This window comes from Melanerpes formicivorus, unplaced genomic scaffold (assembly GCF_026170545.1).
Source record: "Melanerpes formicivorus ecotype bairdi unplaced genomic scaffold, bMelFor1.0.p_v2 SCAF_43, whole genome shotgun sequence".
Taxonomy (NCBI): domain Eukaryota; kingdom Metazoa; phylum Chordata; class Aves; order Piciformes; family Picidae; genus Melanerpes; species Melanerpes formicivorus.
Window position 1 is genome coordinate 2,111,168 of NW_027142395.1, and position 6,000 is coordinate 2,117,167.

Below are 6,000 nucleotides of genomic sequence, written 5' to 3' on the forward strand. Positions count from 1 at the left end.
TTTCACAAGAAAGCACTACTGATTTAAATACTCCAGCCACAGAACATCATCAAGTAGTATCGAGCTAGCTAGGTACACACCGTATATGGCTACATAAAGAAAACACTTTAGAGTCTTCAAAAGTATTATCTGGGCAGCCTCCATTTTCCCTCCTTCTTATCCCAAGCTTTCAAAGACAGGCTTTAAATGCTTTGCAGCTGTCCAGCATTAAGGCTTAAGAATTCAACAGCCATGGCTGTGTAAAAGCGTAGGATGAAAACTACTGGTTATCCAGGAATTCAGGAGCAGTTACGGATCCAGAAGAGGTTCCTGAGTGCAAACTTCTTCAACAAAATCTGGATAAAGTCCCAAGAGCAGGTAAACCTGTAAAAATATTCCTTCTTCCTTCCAGATAATTCTTCAAAGGAGTTTCTACCACATAAACTAGTGCAGACTATGCAAAACTACATTGAGTTTTAGCCAACCTCTCTCGCAGCCAAAAATATCAACCACCACCACTGCACACATTTTCTCACTGAGATTTTCAGAAGGTCTGCATAATCTTATAACCATGAAGTTAGTGAGCCATTTCATATTTCCTGAAACTAAACTGCACATTAGATGATTCACCAATTAGTGTATTCATGAAGCTTTAAAAAGCAATCAAAATTTCTTTTTTTTTATTTTTTGGGGGGGGGAGGAAATTTAACAGAGATGTCCAGCTGTATGCATGGAGAAAGCATGTGGGCTTTTCTCCTTTATTTAACTTAACTAACAGCTATGTTAGCTGGTGAAAAATATTCAGTGTGTCAGAGTTAATTTATAGAGCTGACAAAGTATAAGGGTATAGCAGAAGGTATGGCATACATTTACTAAACTTTAAATACAGTATTTTAACCAGATATAACACAAAGATTAAAATAAGCTGCCCAACAACCAAACCCTACAAATGCATCTCGTTTCAGGGCACTTTTTATTTAATGGAGTAATTCCATGTTTGTTTCAAGCTAACGCATCCATTATCGGCATCAGAAAAGGTGACGGCTCTTTTGACCCCAAGAGCCATAAAGCAAAATACATTATTTTTATTAAACCAGGTAAACATCTTTAGAAGACATCGGGCATCTCAGTACAGTACAGGCCAAGATCAAATGGAGAAGCACTGTAGATTGCTCCACCACAGATTGCTCAACCTAACCAAGCCCTGTGGCCTTAATGAAGCCTCTAGGCATAAATACCACAACAGAATACGAAGTGCTAATTTCCCCTTAAGGTTGAAGAAACTACCAAGCATAGCTCTTGGAGAAACAAAGGCAAGGAAATCTCAAACAGACAGCTACCAAAGAACTACTTAACTAGCCAGCCTTTTTCAATATTTTGGAATACAAATCAGTACTTCAGGCACTCGTGGGGAAGCTTTTAAATCGAAATTTCTTCCTTGCATTCTATTAAATCAGAAATGTACATTTTATTGAAGACAAGGGTATCCTGTTTCGATTTTGAATTGTTTCCACTGTTTGTAAGAGTAAATTAAACATCACCATCACTTTAAATCTTTAGAATAGATAAACCTACCATATGAAATTCACATGGAAGCATCTGAACCCCATGAAAAAGCTCCCCACAACTAAGCAATTATAAACAGGCGATTAAAGCACAAGGTGGTTTACAACTCTTAAAATCCATCATTACTATCCCTCAATTAGACTAAAATACATCTCTTAATTTTAAGCATAGTAAGTCCAGACAAAATGCATGTTACACCATTCCAAGATTATTTCCATCATAGAAACACATGAATTGCCACAAAAAATTTGATCAAAAGTCATTTTTCTAGAGCCTGGCCACAGAGTGACAGGTTTCACATGTTTCAAAGATTTAAAAAAACCCCTTTCTAATAGAGCACAGTTGATGTCTAACCCCTTCCATCTGCTCTTTCTTTCTTAGATGTACCTGCAATCATTAAAAGAGCAACAGAAGAAAGTTCCACATATTCCTCCAAGGACTAACCTAGCCATTTTTCCAATGGTGTCATAGATACAAAGTCACAATAAGCTATGGTCTGTTACCCAGCTGTTTGAATAGGTTGTATTGTTAATGCAATTCTAAAATCAGAGTAGATGCAACACATTTAGACCAATGGAGAATCAGAACAAATCGCAACAGCTCAGTCCACCACGTCTCACAATGGTTTTGTTTTCTCTTTTACGTAGTTTGCTTTGGAACTGACAAAGAAGACACACTAAATGTATAGCTAATTCAGTCTGCTGCAGTTATTAATGTACAAAACCCACAAAAAGCCAGAATTAAACGCTTGGGCAAAGACACTATCCCTATAGCAATTGCTTTGATGCCAGGCCCACTTGCACATCTTGGTTTACAGATTCACAACTGTATTAATTAGGAGGCTCAATCAGAAACTTGCCTTCTTTCAGTATCTCACTATAACAGCTTCATCAACGGGGGATATTCAAAGTAGCAAGCACAATGTTCAGGCTGAAGGCTGCATGACATCTTCAGCAGGGAAGTTTTTACCAATGGCACAAACCTACATGACCCAGTATCATGAGGTGTGTGATTTACATCTCAGGATTTCTATGGATGCAACACAATTTAACTGCAGAACTGCCCTAATGTCATCTGTGCACACAGTGGCACATCAGATTTGAACTCAGCAGAAAAGTTTTGAGATGCAAGTAAGGCAAATGGCAGTTATGGACTATGATGTACTCCACGGTCACCACCTAGTGACACAACCCCAATTCTCCTTCCTGAAAGGTCATGCCATCCTCAATAATTCACTGGACTCAAAACTTCCAGCACACAAACTACACTGTATTAATGGTTTGTAGGGTGTATTATGAATAAAAGTCTCTTTGGTAAGTTTGAAGAGTACTGTGTCTTGGAGTAACATCCCTGAACTGAACTTGGCCAGGTTTAGATGAAACTAGGAATTACACTCACGCTGCATAATCTGCTAAGAAAAAAAATCACTTCTAGAAAGGCACATTAAGACAGACTCCATAAAGAAGTTCACACTACAGGGTCCAGCAACTGAACAATCTCTTTGGAGTACTGCATCCTAACTCGTACAGTATTAACAAAATTAAAGTTAAATCACTCTAAAGCTACATTTTAAATGACAAAGCACTTAAAACCTAGTAAAATATTTACTGTGGCATTTGCGACTACAGAAGGGTCTTTTTTGCCATTCACCCAAAAGGGGAAAAACAAACAAACAAAAACCCCAAAGTGCCCTGAAACACTCATCTCTCTGGGAATTTTAAGCTTAAAAAATAATTATACAGAAGATACTATGGAAAAAACTCAAGAAAACAGACTACTCATTACTCATATACATTCAAAGCTTTAGCTAGGCATGAAAAAGCAATTTAGTCTTCTGCACAATGTTTTAAAGCCAGGGAAAAAAAACAACTCCCAAGACTTCTGCGCTCATGGTGATATCCAATGAACACACTTAGTTCACTTTGTCTTCCAAAAGAGGCAGATCAATTTAAAATTATACTCAGTCAACCTCTGTGCAAATCTGCAGAATGCATTTGCTTTAAAATAAATACTACAGAAATGCAAGCTTAGGTACTATTTCCCATTTATATCCTATCCATGCAAATAATTCACTTGAGCCACATTTGTACCCAAAATACCTTCTTTTGGTAGGAACATACTGCCCTGACAAGGGCACTCATGAAGTTGTTGCAATTTATGTGAGAAAAGCCACACCTTTACCAAACTCACAAACCATACTGGAATTAGCTTCAGTGGAAAAGCACTGTATTTGTCTTAGGAGGGGTTGTGTGGCATAGTCAGGGATCACGCCTTACATGACGGGATATGGTATCCCATATGATGATTAACCTAAACCAGATAGCTCACAATCAAAAACGCTGCGAAAACTTCAACAAGTTTTAGAGAAGATAGCAAGGCAAGGGGGCAGAAAGTTAAAAAAACCAACCAAACAAAACAACCCAAACAAAACCCACCAGGCATTTGGTAATTCTTCAGGGAATGGAAGCATAACTATTGTGCATGCTGTGTTCATCACAACATATGAACAGATGATACATAAACCTGATGAAACGAACATCAGAGATATACTACACAGAATTCAGCTCTTGTGATTCAGTGCAAGCACTGAATTGAAGTTAACAGCAGCAGAAGTAACACGGTTTAGTCTCTACAATTCCAAGAGACCATTCATAACTTTGAGTTGGATGCATATAAAGATGACTTCGAAAAACTTTTTGAGTACTGCCTGATGTTTAACTCCACAGAAGTGATTATGTGCCCTGAGGGCTCTCTCACAGCAATTCTACACGGGTGATTTCCACATGGACAAACACGCGTGCGAACTAAACTTCAGGAGACCGCCGACTAACCCCCCTGATCCTACACCAGCTTCCAAATTACCCTGGGAGCCCAAAGGGAGCCCCACTCTGGCGCTGCCGCCCCGCCAGCTGCCCGGCACGGGGCAGCCCTCACCGCCGGCCTGAGGGTGCCGTCACTGCATTCAGGCTAGGGAGGGTTTAACCCCCGGGCCCTCGGGCTGCAAACGCTAGCCCCGGCTTCCCTCGCTTCCCTCAGAGGAGTACCTGAGAGCGAGCAGCACTGGCCCTAACTACTGTGTGTGCCCTCTCTGCCCCGGGGCGGCCTTCTTCCCCTCCGGCACCTCGCTGCGCCCTGGCCGAGCCCACCTCTTTCCTCTCACCCGGCCCCGTCCATTCCCCACGCTCCCTCAGGCGCTGGGTGCCCGCGGCCGGGAGACGGCGGCAGCTCTCCGCCTGCCTCACGGAGCCGCGGCCTCGGCGGACAGCAGCGGAGCCGGAGCCGGGGCCGCGGCCGGGAGCGGCCGCCTGTCGCCGCCGGGGGGCGAGCGGCGCAGGTCCCGTTCACCAAACCCGAGCCCCGACCGAGAGGCACCTACCGCTGCGCCGCGGCGGGGAGAACGACGCCTCAGCGCCGTCCTGGCGGCCCCACCGGCCGCAGCATCCTCCGCCGCCCCGCCCGGGCCAGGCCCGCCGCCTGCCGCTCGGCTCGGACGGAGCGAGTCGAAAAATCCCCCTCCCCAGCCCCCCTCCGCCGAATGGAAAATAGTTCCCCGAGCCCTAGAGCCGAGAGAGCGGGAGCGACACCTCTCTAGCCAATAGGAACAGGCCTGGCCCTCTGCAGAGCCAATAGGAACGGCAAACTGGGTGAGGCGGGGCTTCGTGTAACCTACCAGGCCGCAGCGTTGAGACTGACCCGCTAGGATGTGTTCAGCTAGCCTCCATTGAAGACCATCTTAAAGTCGGGCATGATGCCCAATCTGGCAAGGGGCTTGCCTGCAGCCATTTTGGGTGCGGGCAAGGGGAGCGGGGAGGGACTGTGTCATGTGGCGGGGGCCGACGGGAGGAAGCGGCGCGGGAGAGGCTGGAGGCGGCCGCTGGCGGGGCAGGGGGTGGTGCCTCAGCTCGGCGCAACCCGGCTCTGCCGTGCCGTGCCGTGCCGTGCCGTGCCGTGCCGTGCCGTGCCGTGGTCAGAGTGCAGGCGAAGTTCACCCATGATGCTCGGCGTCAGAATAGGAACAGCGGCGGCTGCGGAGGGGCAGACCGGGAGGAGTCGCTTCTTCCGGAGCGCAGGCTGATAACCTGCCCGTGGGCATCAGTTAAAGTGTGCTTGGCTGCCTGGTCTTGCGGGACCGCTCTAGGGAGGCAAAGCATCCGAAATAAGAAAGCGTCTAGCGTAAGGACATGGGCCTGTTGGAGCGGGTCCAGAGGAGGGCCACGAAGGTGACCAGGCGCCTGGAGCATCCCCCTATGAGGACAAGGCTGAGAGAATTGGGCATATTCAGCCTGGAGAAGAGAGAGCTCAGTGGAGGCTGTACAGTGGCCTATAAGTACTTAAAGGAGGCCTACAGGAAAGACTGGATAGAATTCTTTATGAGGGATTGTAGTGATAGGATGAGGGCTAATGGGTTTAAACTGAAAGGGGGTCGTTTTACATCATAGCAAGAAATTCTTCAGT

At 45.7% G+C, this 6,000-nt stretch overlaps 1 protein-coding gene across 7 annotated transcripts in view; it reads right to left on the reverse strand.

Annotated features, from left to right (window-relative positions):
• Positions 1-5,272, reverse strand: part of SOCS5 (suppressor of cytokine signaling 5) — a 55,958-nt gene extending 50,686 nt beyond the window's left edge. For 5 of the 7 annotated variants that reach the window (XR_010989811.1, XR_010989810.1, XR_010989809.1 and 2 more), the window contains exon 1: positions 4,922-5,051. The gene's annotated coding sequence lies outside the window, so the exon portion shown is untranslated. Of the gene's footprint in view, positions 1-4,691; positions 4,846-4,921; positions 5,052-5,215 lie in introns of those variants that run through there. The other 2 variants (XM_068158831.1, XM_068158832.1) reach the window with 2 other exon arrangements.
• Positions 5,273-6,000: the final 728 nt, after the last annotated feature.